The following is a 17,105-nucleotide window of genomic DNA, read 5'->3' as shown; positions in this document are numbered from 1 at the left end:
TTTAGTGATATTGCTGCTGCTTAGCATTAATTTTCCGTAAAGTTTTATCAGTTAGTAGCATTTGTATTTTTAAGTTGCATTCTTCTACGGTTTGACGATGGAAAACCATGTTTAGTTTAGCTCCCATTCTTTCTTCCGTTTCAGACAAAAGGGTCTTTAGTCATCCCATGCTGAGAATGTCATTTCTGTCATATTTATGACATGCAATATCTATCCATTATGCATTTGAATCAGAAAGTCACTAGATGTGGGACTATTGCATTCTGTCGTTCAGCTGGGTCTCTGTGAGACGCCCCTTCCCCCTCACTGCCTCTTCTCTCTGTTGTTGGAGTACGGCGTATGAAGAGGAAGGAGGAGTTGCCCCTTTAAAGGTGCACCCAAGAATGTCTTGACATTTGGTGCAGACAGTACCGGGGTGTCGGTCGTCCTGAGTCACACCAGCCTGTCTGCAGCCGTCGTCGGTTTCTCAAATGAGCCGTGGCAAATGAAGGAAGATGCATCGCCAAGCTGCGAGCTGGCTGCCTACTGGCCTACTATATTAAGAGGGTCTTCCAATTGCTTTTCGGCAGGGAGAGGTTGCCCACTCGTGTGCACCCGCGATGATTTGTAGAGGTTTTTGTTGTTGTTGTTTTTTTAGCCAGATGTGTTTCTCTTGAAAAAACCAAGCTCTTGGCCCCATCCCCCTGCCCCTTAAAGATTTTAATAGATTAAAAAGCAACAACAAAAGGGGGGAGTTTTAATGCCTGTGTCATGGAAAATATTGAGCTTTATATAGTGTCTTGATGCAGTGTATTGTAGCTTTATGTACATCTGAATATAAAGCTTTGAGAAAAACAAGCTGTCGTGCATGGGAGGTCTCAAAGATTGTAGGGCATTTAAGTGTAAGCATTTCAAGTGTGTGCATTACATGTGTACATGAATTGCATAAACTCTTTCTGATTAAAGGATCAGCAAGTATTTCTTTTGCTATTCTGTTTACATTGTCAGTTTTCACATTATGACATTATGGAAAGGATAATTATGTATTTGCAGTGTATGCCCACCCTGTGCCTCTGTGAGCTCTTACCATATTACAGTTTTATTCTGCATGCCTGGTTTAAATGGCGTGATTGTCCTTCCATAATTGTTCTTAATTCTGACCCTAAAAAATCTAAATTTTATAAGCTCTCCCACCAAACATCACCAAATATCCGACGTAAAATATGAAACCAGAAGTCGTCTGTGGTCCGATCTTATCACTATCAAAGATGGGATGCATTGTCGACTGGAAATATAGCAATATCAATGGATGTTCCAAGTGCATGCAGATATAGGTTTCTGCCATGTCTGAACTGCAGCACATGAACATAGCAGGGATTTCCAACCAGAGATTCCTCCAGAGTAACAAACATAAGGTGCTCAGTCCAGGAGGCCTTTCATCCAGGTCAGTCCAGGCCAGGCCCAAGTCCAGGCCAGGCCCAAGCCCAGGCTTGGCACCAAGTGGCCAGGCCTGCAGGGAGTGTGACGGGTGGCGAGGGACCGTACATGTTTCATGCTGGACGGCCTCCCATCATTTTTTTTTAAATACAGACCTTGTTCTAGCTTTTCTGTCAGGCCAGCCAGCCTGCCAGCATCGTCACGGAAACGGGAGCACCAAATGGCCCATTTTGAGTTCAGGCAAGTGCAGTAAACGCTCCGCGACATTCATCAAACTTCATCCGTCGCTACCTGCCGTAGAGGAGGGGATCAATCACCTATTTTGAAAGCTTAATTAGGTTGCTTTATGAGACTAGCGCAGTTTGTTTCTTGCTGATTTTGTTTTGTTTTGTTTTTATCTTATTTTTTAGTTTATGTTGTGTGAGTTGTAAATACACATGCTTGCTCTCTTTTCATATTTCAAACCAAGATGAATGATCCAATGAGTCATCAGATGTACACTATAATACCATGATGAGTTTTCAGCCTTTTGAGAATCATTTTAATATGATGATTTTTGTACATCCCCTTGTGGTAATGTACCTTTTGAGTGTTTTAATGTTGAGTTGCCTGAACAATGTGGTTTGGATAATTGTCTTGGTTAATTGGCAGAATTTGCGGTATGTTGGAATAGGAAGATGATGATCAAGATCATGATGAAAATGACAATTATGATAGAAATCATCATCTTCAAAGATAATGATTGTGATAGTGAGTGTAAATATAGTTTTGATTGTCATATTGATGATAATGACTAGTGACATCAGTTTCTTCATATATTTGAAAGGCTCAAGATGTTGGAAGTTCTGAAAGCTGTGATAGTGCTCATCTAATGCCTCTTCAAGGTAATGATAAAACAGCAAAAAACAAGGGTGAGAATTCCTTCGCATCCTGGTCTTCCACTATGTTATCATCCCCTTGAAGAGATAATGAGGACAATAAGGCGACTTTGACAAAAATGTGATGAGAATCGGTTTCGATAGACCAACCAATTCAGATGCCCAGCGTTTGGAATGCACTCCTGCTCCTCCTGTCTCTGAATTACAGAAGGTTATAGATGACATTGGTGAAAGAGACAGCCCAATGATTGATAGTGCGTACTCTACACAGCAGGGCTGTAGATTTTATTGGCAGTGAGGAGTACTGACACTTGGCTGATTGTAAGTGACAAGATGCCAGTCTTCAGTCCGTCATCAAAAGGGTGATGGTGGATCTCTCACTGATCTGGCAAGGTTAAAGCCGCCACATGATGGAGAGCCTCCTCGTCAAAATGCTCTCCTCCAGCCACCCCTCCCCCACCACACCGTGCTCCTACCGGTATTTCCTAGAACTGCCCGTACCATTGCGACTGTTATACAAATCTTCTAAAGCGCCGCAGCACCAAAACTGTCCCTCCTGTCCCATTAGTGGCCTCATCATGACCTCTCGCAATACTGGCCTTGTTAAAACATGCAAAACCGTGCTCGACTTATGAACTTCTTTTTTTTTGGAGGGGGGGGGGGTCCTTTTGGTTGCCATAATTATTGCATAGAGTAGCCAAGCTCCAGAGGTATTTTAAGCTCCATATCATTTACACATCTAATACTAATAAAGGAATGTAAAAAATAGACATATCTGTTCCTTATTTCTCTATGTTACATGTGAATTTAAAAAAAAAAAGGAAGAACAGCTTCAAGGCTCTGAGAAATATGCTTTTCCCCACTCACTAACATGTGGATGAAATCAGTGCTTTAGAGTTCAAAGATCACTTTATAGGATGCTTAATGACACATAAGCATTCTTCTGAAAATAAAAGAAGAATGTTACAGGAAATTTGTTCTGAATGTATGCAGTGGAGTAGAAGCAAGAAATTTTTGACAATTTAGCAGAATTCAACAAGTAACTAGTGAATATAAGCATAGCATTGAAAAAAGACCTTACTATGGAAGTTGCCGTGCTTACATTCGGCAAAATTTAATTCTTCAATGCAGGACAAATTAACATGATTCTTCTCATGATATCAAGATTGTCATGTTAAAGGACAAGTTCACCTTCTTAAACATAAGGATTGAGAGAATGCAACAATATTAGCAGAACACATCAGTGAAAGTTTGAGGAAAATTGGACAATCGATGCAAAAGTTATGAATTTTTGAAGTTTTTGTGTTGGAACTGCTGGATGAGGAGACTACTACAGCTTGTGAGTCTTTTTGCGTACAACAGTATAAAGAAAATGTAAAGAAAATTCAACATATTTTCACTTTTTTCGCATAATAAAAGAGCACTTGACTTGCCTCTTTCTAAAGGCAGGGGGAATAATATTACCCGTAACATATGTCGGTAATGAGTCAGGGGAATGTGTACTTTTTTTTCAAAAGATGAAATTTTGTGAAATTCTCTTTATATTTTCCTTATATTGTTGTACGCATGTGACATCGAAGTTATTCATACACTGCAGTAGTCTTCTCATCCAGCGGTTACTGCACAAAAATTTCAAAAATCCATAACTTTTGAACAGATTGTCCGATTTTCCTCAAACTTTCCATGATGTGTTCTACTAATATTACTATATTCTCTCAATCCTTATGTTTATGAAGGTGAACTTGTCCTTTAAGAAATTCCTGTCGTCCAAGGCCATTCATTTATGGCAGTTTCATAGTTTTGCCAGACAAATTCAAACCTCAATTTCATGCAACTTTCAGATGCCCTGAGCACTTAAAAGAAATTTATCGGAATTTTAACAAGGATTTTTGAATTCATTCTTTTTTTCAGGACTCACAAAGCCAAGAGCTTGCGCCAAGATTTGACTTGAGCTATTCTAGGGCCAATTTACCAACTGCCGACAGAATATGGTAGAAGTTAAGGAGGTCTTTCAGAGAGAGGTCCTAACCTCACAAAGTTCAGGATGGTATATAGCTTTTAAAGATACTCACATGTGTGTCAGTCACTTGCGCTCATACATCTTACGTGGAAGTCTTTAGTCAAACCGAGAAGGGATGCATAAAAAAAGAGGGGAAAAAAAAGAAAAGAGAAAGGAAGGGAAACCATATGATAAGCAGACTCTGCAGGATGTCTGTTTAAACTTAGTGGATTCCCGGTGCAGTGTGGGAATCGCATTTAATGCCATTTTTAATTGAGTTCACAGCGCACGGCGCTGATATTGCCATCACCACCAAGATACCATCGCCGAATTACTGCCACCGAGATCGCGTCGTATTAGAGTGAGCCCGATGAGGTGTGGAATTTTTTTTTTGCTCACCATCTTGATTCACATAGGGGGGCCCAAGCCTGGTGAAAGTTTCACCTTTGAAAACATTTGACTACAGAGTGAATTGTAGGTATACTAACAGTGCACTACAGATGTAATGAAGTCTTTGTAAAAAATAGCATCTCTTGAGGTTGTAATCGCAATTCTCTGTGGTGAGCAGGTTTTTTGTTTAATTGATTTTTTTATCTATTCTTTTTTATTTATTCACTTACTGTTTCTTCTGCTTGAGTGTGTTACATACTGAAAGAGCTGCATCACTTCAGTGACCCCTCGCATTTATCCCCAAGTTGAATTATCCTTCAGGTTTATGCCAGGTTTAAGTGTGTACGTGTGTGCCACACACAAACACACTGCTAAAACTTCTGACCATTCGAGCATTGAAAATTTAGGGTTTCTGGGACTAACACTGAACTAGGGCTTTCTGTAGCTCAGTCGATAGAGCACCGGGCTAGCAATCCGAAGGTCTCGGGTTCAAATCGCGATGGAATCTCATTGTCTTTGCTCAATTTCCCACTATTAATGTATTATATTCATTTCTGGTCAGTTTTCTTCTGTTTGAGTTTGTTACATACTCAAAAAGCTGTATCACTTTGGTGATCCCTCGCATTTATCCCCAAGTTGAATTCTCCTTCAGGTTTATGCCAGGTTTAAGTGTGTACGTGCGTGTCACACACAAACACACTGCTATAGCTTCTGACCGTTCGAGCATCGAGAATTTAGGGTTTCTGGGACTAACACTGAACTAGGGCTTTCTATAGCTCAGTCGGTAGAGCACCGGGCTAGCCAATCCGGAGGTCTTGGGTTCTAATCCCGATGGAATCCCATTTTCTTTGCTCAATTTTCCACTAATAATTTATTCACTTATTGCAAATGTTATCCAGAGCTTTGAGAACAGCAGAAAGCCTGTTGAACCTTGTCCTACGTAGCAATAACTGTTGAATGCAAATATGTTGATACTGGGAGAGGGGTTAAAAAATGATAAACCAGATACAGAAAGAATGACTTGCAAATTACATAGATCACCAGGATGAAATTTCCATAGAATTTTATAAGAATAGGTGTTGGAGACTACAATATGTTATCACATTGTAGATGCAGGTAGGTACTGCTAGAGAAATAGTTTTTGTGGCCCTTTCTCTGCAAGATTTAATCCGTTGAGGACGAGTTCCAAGAATATTCGGGCTGGTGCCTATGGGAAATGTGTGTTGTGGCAAAATCAGTCTGTCCTCAACGGGTTAATGGAAATGTTGTTTTGGATTGGTTTTGGTTTGAATTGTTGTCTTTTCATCAGTGGCATTAATAATGTATACCTCAAGATTTTATAAATCATCTCCATTGTCGTCGGCTGAGAATGAGCCTCGAACACTATGGCTTTAGTGGCAACTTAACGCCGTTATCATTCTCAGCTGTTAATATTACCTTGTGGGGATTGATGTACAGACCGATGCACTCTACTTGTGCTTGTTCATCATGTGGTTTATGCTCCTCATGGTACAACATGTACACACAGTGCATCCACACGATGCATTTTGGGACGGCAGTTAATGGCATTCCTTCTTATACCCGACTCGTTGGTAGCCATGTTCCAGTGATGAAAAGTGGACAAATTGACCATGGAAGCTTCGGCGTGGAATGTGATTTACATGTAAGCGCTGAGAGTGGTTACAGGAGATTACTTTTTCGTCCTGGCTTCCTCTCCATGATATTACCAGGCGGGCAGGGACGAACTGGGCGTATACTCTCTACTCGAGATCATAAGTAGGCCAATTTAAATGAGATGGTCGCAAACTCATCTCTGCGGAGGCATGACGGCAGCTCTCCACAAGATTTCATGTGATGGATTTCGATTGAGCGGTTTGCAGTTTTCTGGGATTAGGTTTGGGGAGAGAAAATAGAACATAGATCGGAGGACAGTAGAGAGGGGGTGCCTGGTTCCGCGTGTACTTCCAAGAAGCCTGCTGCCGCAGATTTGCGCAGCACTGTGCAATTTGTGTTTAGTTTATTCATGAAGTTGCCGCGTTGCTCTATCAAGTTAATTGGGCAGCAATTTCTGTAGGGGCAGCCAGGGTAGCTTGCGCCTAAAGAACATCTTTGCTCCGAATAAGTGTTAACTCCTTTTCCTCTTCTATCTCTAGTTCTATGCCCCCTCCCCCCTACAAGGGATGTCTACTTTATTGCCTTCCTGGGTTTCAAATCTGCCCCAAGATGCAGTTCATATCTTCCCACTTTCCATAAACAGCATCCGCAACAAACTAAATTTGTTGTGGGCCAATATGTAGCCACATACCGGCTCTACATCCAAGGCTCCAAAATCCTCCTGAGTGCTAAGAGTATTTGCCTCAGAATATCATATTTGCCGTTGCCCGCCAAGTAGCTGGTGCAAATCAGTAAATACCTGATAAAGGGGCGTATGTACACAAGTATCCTTCTTGCGTATTCTGCAGGTGTAGGACTGGACAGAGTTGACTTTCAAAGCAGCGAAAATTTCTTGTCTGTCGCCGTGATCCCGACATGTACTACTAGATGAGCTTGGTGTTATGGAGCATAAATTAAGGCACTGAAATTAGTCTCCCTACTCACTACATATATTGCAAACAACATTCCTTTTAACAGCTGTATGGCAAACTCATGACCCGCCAATCAAACATATCGCTTCCAGTTCACATGAAATGCATGCTGGAGTAATTGCCAGCACCGTGCGTATTACCATGTGTGAAGAGCGCACAGTTTATTGGCAGAAGCGAAGTAAGGTCCAGCTAAGCTTCGCATCCTGGAATGCATTTTAGAGGTCAAACGTTTTAGATCACAAATAATGTAGACCCAGGATGGAGCAGAACTCTTTTGGAAAACATCTTCAGACCATGCCTTGACAGCTGTGATATGACAAAAGTATTTGTGAGAAATGGTATTCACATTTCCTCTTTGATTTAACCAAACAAAAGAATCACTCAATGAACTTGAAATTGTTGTGCTTTACAAATTTTTTATACAGACAAGCTCTTTTGCCAATCTCAAAGGACTCGACAACAAGGACTTCAGTTTACTGTAAAACCAGAAATGTTTGTATGCATTTAAATTTAGCGAGAGCCAAGACTCGTGAAATTAAAATGCACACAAATTTTCTTGTGTACACTCTATACATTGAATGCTAGTGGCAATTGCCAAAATTTCATGCTGCAAAAAAGCCATCAGCTCCAATTCACAAAAATTTCATGCTGCGAAAATATCTTGCTTCACAGTAGATATTTGTCCATCCAGATGACACTGTTTAACCCAACTCACTTGATTTAACTCTTGTTTTTGAAAACTTCCTGTCATTGCGTGCAAGACTGTGCCGGTAGTTATTATTTACAGCTCAAGCCATTGTAGGCTTCCATTAATTATCTGCCAGCAGACAAGTTAATTAATGGCAATTCAGATCCTTTATCACAAGTAATAGAAGAAAATAAGACAAAAATGAAACTTTTTGTATGTAGAGTTTTTAGAAAGGTGTACTGCTACTCACTCAATAAGGTGTAAGTGTCGCATGTGTTTGAACAAATGAATCATGTATTTTAAAGGGAGTGAAGTGGTTCAAGGGTTAATACAAACCAGGCAAATAAAAAATAAACATGCAAATTTCCTTTTTGTCACACTTTCATACTTTCTTCATTTTCATACCTGACACCTGATCCATTGACACATATATGCATATAGTTTGATGTTTAAAGTTTTTGTTTTTTAAAGCGTGTTCAGAGTCCTGACCAGTAATTGCTCACTTCATTGTGAATCAAAAGTGAGAATAAAACAAGGGGCATTATAAAGATAAGTACAATGTATTGCTGTCAGCGTTTCAGAATGAAGAGTGCAATCACGCAAAAGTTCACTTCATCACTGTAGCTGTCGCTCTTAAAACACAGAGTGCTGTAGAGAAAGAGGGTGGACCGTCTCATTCTGTTGTTCAGTAATTTCATTCATTTCCGGGCGGGAGGGCCTGTATCTCGTTTCAAAAATATGAGACATTGCAAATTTTCTCCAATTTGAAAGTGAAAACACAAGTCGGATGCGCTTTCGTGGGCCCGGCTCTCGCCCGTAGACCGAGATGATCTTGTTCCTGTTTTTCTTCCCTTTCATCTTCTCCAAGCAAGCGTTGACAGGTTGATGAGTTAGATCAACTTCTGACGCCAGGACACAAGAACGTTACTTATGATCACATTCGCACTGTAGTAATCTCAGACCGGAGAACGAGGTAATAACAGTGCGACCGAGAGCACAGAATATGCCTGCCCTTTGGAACTTTGCGGACAAAATTAAAGCTATTTTTTGATATTTTTCCCCCATCTATGTCTTTGTTATTTTATCTTCTATATTTAAGATGATATTTAAATTCTGGAACTGTAGTTGGCTAGTACACGTAGAGTTCAGATTGTCCTGCACAGCAGATACATTGTGGGTTGAGGCATACCAGTGTACACACTACACCAGTGCATTTCTGGTAGCACAGTCCTATTTCCCAGTTCATTAGTCCTCTAGTCTTTTATACTTCTTTTTTTTTAATACAAATGGATCAAATTTCTCTTTTGAGCATACGGTGCATATTTTTATCATTTGTTTTGATGAAACGGTTCATCTCTGAATGTATTGTAGAAATATATGCAACACATCATAATAGGCACTTTAACAAGAAGGAAAGGCAGACTTCTTTGGCTTGTACCTGTAAATGTGTCGATTGCAATTCTAGGTTGAAGAGTAGCTGGCTTGCTATTAAGTAAATCACCATCATGTGCTCTTGTATGTGATTAGATGTATCCATATGGATATTGTTACTGTAGTGTATAGATTATGATACTTTCATTGGTGTGCTTAGATTAGAAAAAAAAAAGTATGTCCTATTTCATCCTCATTATGCTGATGGAAAACACTGATGTAAAATTGTGTCATTCGTCTGTTTAGTGCTTTAGTTAATTTTCAAGATATATTATGCAGAGAGGAGAATTGATAAGATTCCTTGCGCAGGGGCTTTTCTTATGGGAACACCCTCGTTCAGGATGTGCGGACGTACGAACATCACGCTACTTCCAGGATTGGCCTGCGTGTAAAATGGAAATGGATATACCGCTGGGGCTGCCCCCCATCAGCCTCGCGAAATTAGCTGCTGGTGTGGATTCCTCCCCACTCTGTATTACCAAGCTGCTGATCAAGGCTAAGGAAAGCTGGGAGCTTATTACTGTAATTAACAAGTTGAGTGATGCGATTTGTGATAACGTATGATGACAAAAACACATGCCACTTTGCATGTCCGGCGATCTCCCCTCGCGACTACTGCCTGAGCGTATGTGTGTGTGTCGGGGGTGGGGGGGGGGGGGTGGGGGGGGTAAATTTTGGTTGCTTGTGCGCATAAAGTTTGTAACACTGGTAGAAGTATTATTCACATTGGTGAACATGTGTTTGTTTCATTACAACTCTGGTGGTATAACATTATTAAAGGAGAATATAACCCAAGGGAGAAAACTAAATGAACTGAAAGTAGGAAAACAAATATGACCTATTCTTGAAATGATATGAAGTAAAATCAAGCAGATGGGAAGACAATTATGGCAGTTGTATGTAATTCGTGAACCTAACATGGCATGTGTATTGGCAACTGAGTGTAGCTGGTGTTGTGTGATAAGCAAAAACCGTACAACGTAAATGCAATGTTTCTCATGTTAGGTAATCTAGAAAGAAACATTCTGCAATGAATATTCCACTCAAGATAAATTCAGTATCTTGATTTTTACTCCTCGTCTTGGGAGAAGGAATGGCAATCTTTCATAAAAATTCCATTAATTTCATTTTTCTTGTTTGTTCATGATTTTGTATATGGTTCCTGATTTTACTTCAGATGCAGTAATAGTACATTTAAGGCAGATATTGCAAGTGAATGTTTTACGTTATCCAACATGAAATGTAATTTTGTAGCTTCCAAACATCATTTCCGTCTATGCTCACTGTGTGTGTGATATAACGACATTAATGTGTGAAGAAGCATGTTTGAGTAGATGTTGGGTGTGAGTGAAATGAGGATGACATTAAAAACTGAACATCGCTGCGCGAATTGCACCACATTTGGACCGCTACAGAAAAATTGTCTCGCATTTACGGGCACGTTGACGCGAGCTGGGGATACGAGCTGCTGGGGCCAGCTTGAGATAATTGCCCAGCATGATGTTATAATACGCTTGCAAGCTCATATTGCTCCATCAAAAATGCATCAGAAATGGCAGGCCATATGATACGAAATTGGCATGCTATGTTAACAAGTGCAGGATATTGCAGGGAGGTTTGATTTATCCTTGGTGCATATAATGTTCTAACTTCTTTTAAGGCTTTTTTTTTATTATAGAAGAAAAAAAGCAAAGATCATAATGCTGGTTTCCGTGGTAAATCTGGCAATTAAAGACCCATCTAGTAAAAAGTGTAGAGCATTTCTCTTCCACTTTCATTGAGTAAACTTCATCCAGTGATACTGTTTATTAGTGTATAGTTTATTTCTAATTGTTTTTTAGTATTGTATTTGTTGTCTGAACATTTGTCTGTCAAAATGAAATACAACTTTCATATGAGCTGTCTAATATCAATAGAATTTTACTGATTTGCAACTTTTGATTCACTAGTTGTATTGAAGATAACTTAGCTTTCAGGAATAAATTTTCTTTTGAAAAAAAATGTAGAAACAATGTATTCGGTATTGCCCAATAGTTATGAATTTAATTCTCTTATGGTCTTTTCTCACTCACAGTGGTTCATTTGATATGGCATTAGAACAGGCAAATAGAGTTACAATGTTTTTGAAATGATTGTCTAGAAGTGAAAGTGTCCGTCATCATAATCATAAAAAAATGAGGAGGTTGCCAGGGGAATGTTTGTGATTTTAGCTTTCTTCTTCTCTTCCAATAATTTCAAATAAAATGCCTTGTAGGACAACCCTGTGTGTATCTTAAGCAACCACAGACTACCACCAGCCTTTTGACATAGTGTTCTTTCCACAAGAGTTAACTCACTATTAACGTCTTGAAGAAATTTTGTTGCAGACACATTAGGGTGATTCACACGTATACAAATTAGCAGGTTGCAATTCTCGAGAAATGCATTGCGATCGCAAGCTCAAGATTTATGCATGTGTGGACCCCCCCCCCAAAAAAAAAAAACAAAAACAAAACAAAACAAAACAAAACAAAACAAAACACAAATTAGTGTGATCAGCAGCACAATGCTAACCCCCACCTGATTTTGTGCAATTTAAATTAAACATCTATATTATATAATATTGAAGGGCTGAAATCAAATGTTTTTTTTTTTCTCTTTATTTTTTTCTTGCATGTGCTACTTTTTGGGGAAAAAAGACTTGTGAAATTTCTGAAATTCATTGCTTCTTTTTCAGAGTTTTGGTAGCAGCTTTTAGTAACAGGCTTTTAAATACTCTACAATTGAAATAGATATTAGCATTGAAGGGCTGAAATTACTTTAAAATATTTTTGTTTTCTTGTGCTACTTTTGGAGAAAAAAAAATGAAGAATTTCTGAAATGAATTGCTTTTCTTTTCAGAATATAGATATTAGTAACTATCAGTGAGAGGTTTTGAAATATTCACCAACTGACCTAAACATTTGAATATAAACATTGAAGGTCTGAAGTTAAAGTGATTTTTTCCCCCTATGCTACTTTGTGAAACACTAGCGATGAATGGCAAAAATGATGATATAAAGATTTAGAACAAAACAGAACATGAAATGTCGTTCCTGAGACTTGATGGATTAAAGAAAAGTTATGAATTCCACAGATGCATTCTCCTTGCCCCGGAAGGTATTAGATTTTGTTTTTCTTTCTTTTTGGTTTTGCCCAAGGATGTAAGTTGTTGGTTAGAAGCCCTTATCACCAATATGTGTGTGTATTATTTTGGACTGAAAGAGTTGTTTTTTGTGCTAGAACAGTTCCGCAAAGGTTTGTAACACTCAAGAAAACAATATATGTATATATTTTTTTCCTCTCTCTGTCTCTCTCTGTTTGATAGATGGATTGTATGTCCAAATTTGATGTATCATTTGTATGCTTGCTGAGGGTAGCGTGTACCTGATAAAGAAGAGTGCTTTCTTCAAATATCGACTCACTACATGCTTAGATGGCAGAGAGGAGGTCGAGTCTGGAGTCCATTGTTTGATGACAATTGGGAGTGTCCATTCTGGTATACCTTGCAGGTTGGTGTTGTCTTTCGGAGGGTGGAATGACTTTGACCCTGTCCGGGGTTGAAAACGATAGTTCTCCATTGTGGTTGTTGTTATTGTTTCTCTCAGGGGCAAGTTTGCCTTTTGCCGCCCGTTGTGCTGTGACTCAGCGAATTGTAATGGAAGACGCCAGTTTGCCCCTGTAGGAGTAAACCCCAGTCACACTTAAAAACATGTACAACTGTTTGCATGCCAGTGCAGTTCAAGGGGTACCTAGAGTTACCTTGTAATGCCGGCTTCATGGCTTGGCACAAAGTTTGAGATTGGTGATTTTCAAAATACACGGGGTCCCCTGTTTCATTCTTCTTTTTTTTTTCTTTTGAGTATGTGTGCACTTGTGTGCCTGTTGGAGCGTGTGATTTGATATTGTAAAGAGCCAGAATTGTTCATCATACATGTTCTGGGTTTGAGACAGTACAGCAGGATTTCTGTTGATGTTGTTTTTGGTATGGTTGTGTTTGTTACTCTCGTTTGAAGACTTGAAGTTGCGAATCAAAGCAGCTCCTTTGCCCGTCGAATTCTGGCGCTGATGCCAAGTGACGGTGTAAACCAATAATGGGAATGGAACGCGGAGAACATTGAGCTCATTTAGTTACTGGGCGTGGGATGCAGCGTACTGCATGCAGATCTCGAGGCATCTTGGCAGATTGTTGTATTGTGCACAGTGTGTCGGGAGAGCACGCTGTGTGAGTCTGAGCATCTGACGGAGCGTATCCGCCCCCCTTTGCAGTCGACACATTTTCCACCACATACCGGGATGTGAGTATTTTCTGTGATTGAATGGCAACCCGAGGTTGGCTGCACATGTGGTATGGTGTCAGTGGGCCTCGCACATTCTTTGCCTGGGCGATATAATGCTCAGTGAAGACACCCTACAAGGCTACACCAAAAACAATGCAATATAATAGACACCTCCATTGTAGCAGAATCCGTACCTGTATTGTGTCCATACCCTCGTGTCAATATGCCTCGTCTGAAGTGGGACGCCAGTGCAATATGATTGATTTGTCTGTTTGCTGTGTAGAGTGTAATGAACTACATGCATCCGCAAGTAGGGCATTGTATTATCTTGATATTTGTAAATCATGGAGGTACACATTGCTTTCCACATAGACGTATTCAGTTCTAAATCACTGTAACTTATGTCGCCCATAGCGGGGGTGAGGCGGGGGGGGGGGGGGGGGGGGGGAGCTTCCAAAATAATGAAAGAGTTAGTGCATGAATTATAAACTGTAGCTATTGTTAGGCATACTCATGAAGCCATCCAGTTATGGCTGAAGTAGACATTAATGTAAAAAAAAACAAAAAACTGAACAGGTCTACACCGAACACGCTGAGATTTTCACGTACAGATATTTTTGAGAATGACAGTTGATTTTACAATTTTACAAGATGTTTGTTTTTTACTTTGTGGTCTTCTCATTATGATGATTGCTAAAAACCAAACATTACGCAAATGTTCAGAAGAAAGTATGGCTCTCAAACAAATAATATTATTAAAACATTGCTTCTGAAAACATCTCAGGAAAAAAAACAAGGACTACTATTCCAAGGATTTTAGCAGGATCCTGATAGCATGTCATCGGGGCTCTACTTCTCATAGTTGTCTGATATTGCAATGTTAGTGTGCTGACCTCAGTCAGTGCTTTCCTCAGGGCAAATTTTTGTTTTCATTTAAATTGTCAATATTTTTGCGCAGTGGTATGCTTGCAGTTGAGAACCTGTCTGAAAAATTCACAAAAGTAAGACCATCTTGGCATAAAATGTTGATGGATATTGTAAGGTGGTGGCCTTGTTATGTAACTTGGTATGGACACCATGTTTGGCATCATTATGGACATCATTATGCGGCTAAAAATATTTTTGTATGGACGAGGTAAATCTAGATCAACCTTATTTATATGTTCCGAAGATACGGCCAATTTCTGCAAGCACTTGAGTAAATTTGTGAGATGGTAGTGCATAAGAATAAATTGTCTACCATGTGCATCTTTTGACTGCATACAATTCATTACTCATTTTGTTTCCACATGTGGAATTATAGTGCTGTAAAAGTGGATATTTTCGCGTGGCTAATTTTTTGCGCTTGGCAGGGTAAGAAAAGTTTTGCGTGTTTTTAATTCCACGGAATCAAGACATCAACTGCAGGAACATAAGGCAAGCAAAAATATTTGTGTGCTTTTATTTTTGCGCCAGTTTCTCGTTGCGCGAAATGCACAAAAATTTCAACACCACAAATATTTCCACTTTTACAGTATATGTGTTCATTGCTTAGACTGTGGTTTGTAAGTATTGAACTGGTTGCTGGCAGAGGTTCATTGCTGAGTTTGTGAACTCTGTGTAATTGGCAACATATGTAATCAGTTCAGCTGATAGAAATGGCAAGAAATCTGACCATTTCATTTAAACATTATGACCAAGTACCTAGGTAGACAATCAAATGTTGTTTTTTGGCAATGGAAATTGACAGGAATACAGACTTTCCAACTGGTCTACTGTAAAACAATTTTTTTTTTCATCTCTACATCAAAATATTTTAACATAGAGAATGCCTGGTATGCTTTATTTCAATCTATGCAGTGAGAAGTATGATTTTTTTTTAATGTTCTAAGAGAAGGTTGATGTCAAGCATTAGTACCAGCAGCCAGAAAATGAGAAGTAAAAATTAAAAGCAAAATGACCTTAGCATATATGCATATTTTAAGTTCTAGTTAGATCAGATGAACGCCATGCGTTTCAAAGGTGGTACCATTAAATATTAATATGAGGGATGCTATAAAAAGCAAGATAGCATTGTCTGCTATGTACATACTTTCAGATCTGCTCATATAACTGATGTGAGGAGTGGGTAACACAGGATATGCATTGAGCCATTCAGCAAATCAAATGGCCTGAAATTTGATCTAATCGTGCAACCTGCTCAGGGGAACAATACAGGATACGGACCATTTCCTGGCTTCTAACTTGCTGAATAAGTCATTATTAAAGGGAAATTTTTGGTCAGTACGAATAGGCCTTTGTTGGTAGTATCAGTAGTAAACTGGAAATGTAACTTTGAAAGTATTTTAGTGCCTTTTATTTATAAAGAAATCTTTTCATTATCACCAGTCATAGATTTTCTTGTTCTCATTCTTCCAAATCAGCATCCAGTGCCATACACACGAGGGCATTAATGTTAGCGTAGTAACCAGCAAGTGCATGGTCACCAAGTTACCCAGTTTGATTTAAAATGGGCGTTCATTTGGATGCAGAATTTGGGATTGATAATCAAATTTTTCTATGTAGAACAGTTTAAAAGATAAATCCCAACATATAGTTTTTATCATGACAAGTTTTGCTAGCCATACACAGCAGAAATTTTCAAATTCTTTCATAACCATGTCTAAGTAGAGTATCCCGATTTATGTAGTTGCATACATGCATGCACAAAATTGCAGCCACATAAGCCACAATCACATTTTATATTGCATCTATTTGTAGATTAGTCCTGGTAATATTATTATCATGTCATGATTCACATCTGTCTGTCCTTACATTTCCAGTTTTCCAGTTTAGCAGGAATTTCACTTTATATTTCTGTGTGTGTTTTATTTGTTGTTTTTTCTTTTCTTTTTTTTTACTCTGTTAAAGTCAACTTAGATATCGTAGGATTTTATTTTTCCTTTGTTGAAGTAATACTTATCTAAACTGTAGTATTGGCTGCTTCAGGCAAAGAAGGACAGGAATATGAAATTCTGCTGGTATGGCCCTGATAACATGCATATTTTATGGTCAATCCGACTAACTAAAGCATAATTGATTTTTACATATTTATACCTGGAACAGAGAGATTTAAACAGCTGTAATCATGGACAATATGGGTCTATACATCCATCAACCCATATATACCTGGTACCTGCTGTTAAAGCAAATTCTTGTTGCAGAGAGTTCATTTGGTACCGTTTTTAAATGGTTCACATGTGAATCCGCAATTAAGGTAATCTGCTTCCTGACACTTTTCAACAGATCCAAAGGAAGTGGTTTTAGAGGAAGATCAGATCTCTTTAGGGCACAGCATTTAAACACGAAACAGAAATGTATTTATTTCTGTAACTGTACACCGTGTGTATGTAAAAGCTTTCACACGTCATGGAATTTCTGTGTTGGATGCTATTGGTATAA

The 17,105-nt window shown here is 39.0% G+C and overlaps 1 protein-coding gene across 4 annotated transcripts in view; it reads left to right on the top strand.

Annotated features, from left to right (window-relative positions):
* LOC139741454 (protein kinase C iota type-like) overlaps positions 1 to 17,105 on the top strand; it is a 127,868-nt gene that overhangs the window by 17,651 nt on the left and 93,112 nt on the right. Inside the window, exon 1 of one of the 4 annotated variants that reach the window (XM_071652038.1) lies at positions 8,090 to 8,929. The exons of 2 other annotated variants lie outside the window; for them this stretch is intronic. The gene's annotated coding sequence lies outside the window, so the exon portion shown is untranslated. Of the gene's footprint in view, positions 1 to 8,089; positions 8,930 to 12,947; positions 13,704 to 17,105 lie in introns of those variants that run through there. One more of the 4 variants, XM_071652037.1, reaches the window with a different exon arrangement.

Source organism: Diadema antillarum, unplaced genomic scaffold, assembly GCF_040938485.1.
Source record: "Diadema antillarum isolate AM-2024a unplaced genomic scaffold, OU_Dant_1.0 seq00000931_RagTag, whole genome shotgun sequence".
In the NCBI taxonomy this organism is placed as follows: Eukaryota; Metazoa; Echinodermata; class Echinoidea; order Diadematoida; family Diadematidae; genus Diadema; species Diadema antillarum.
The sequence above is the reverse complement of the archived record's forward strand: the minus strand, read 5'-3'. Positions and strand labels throughout refer to the sequence as shown.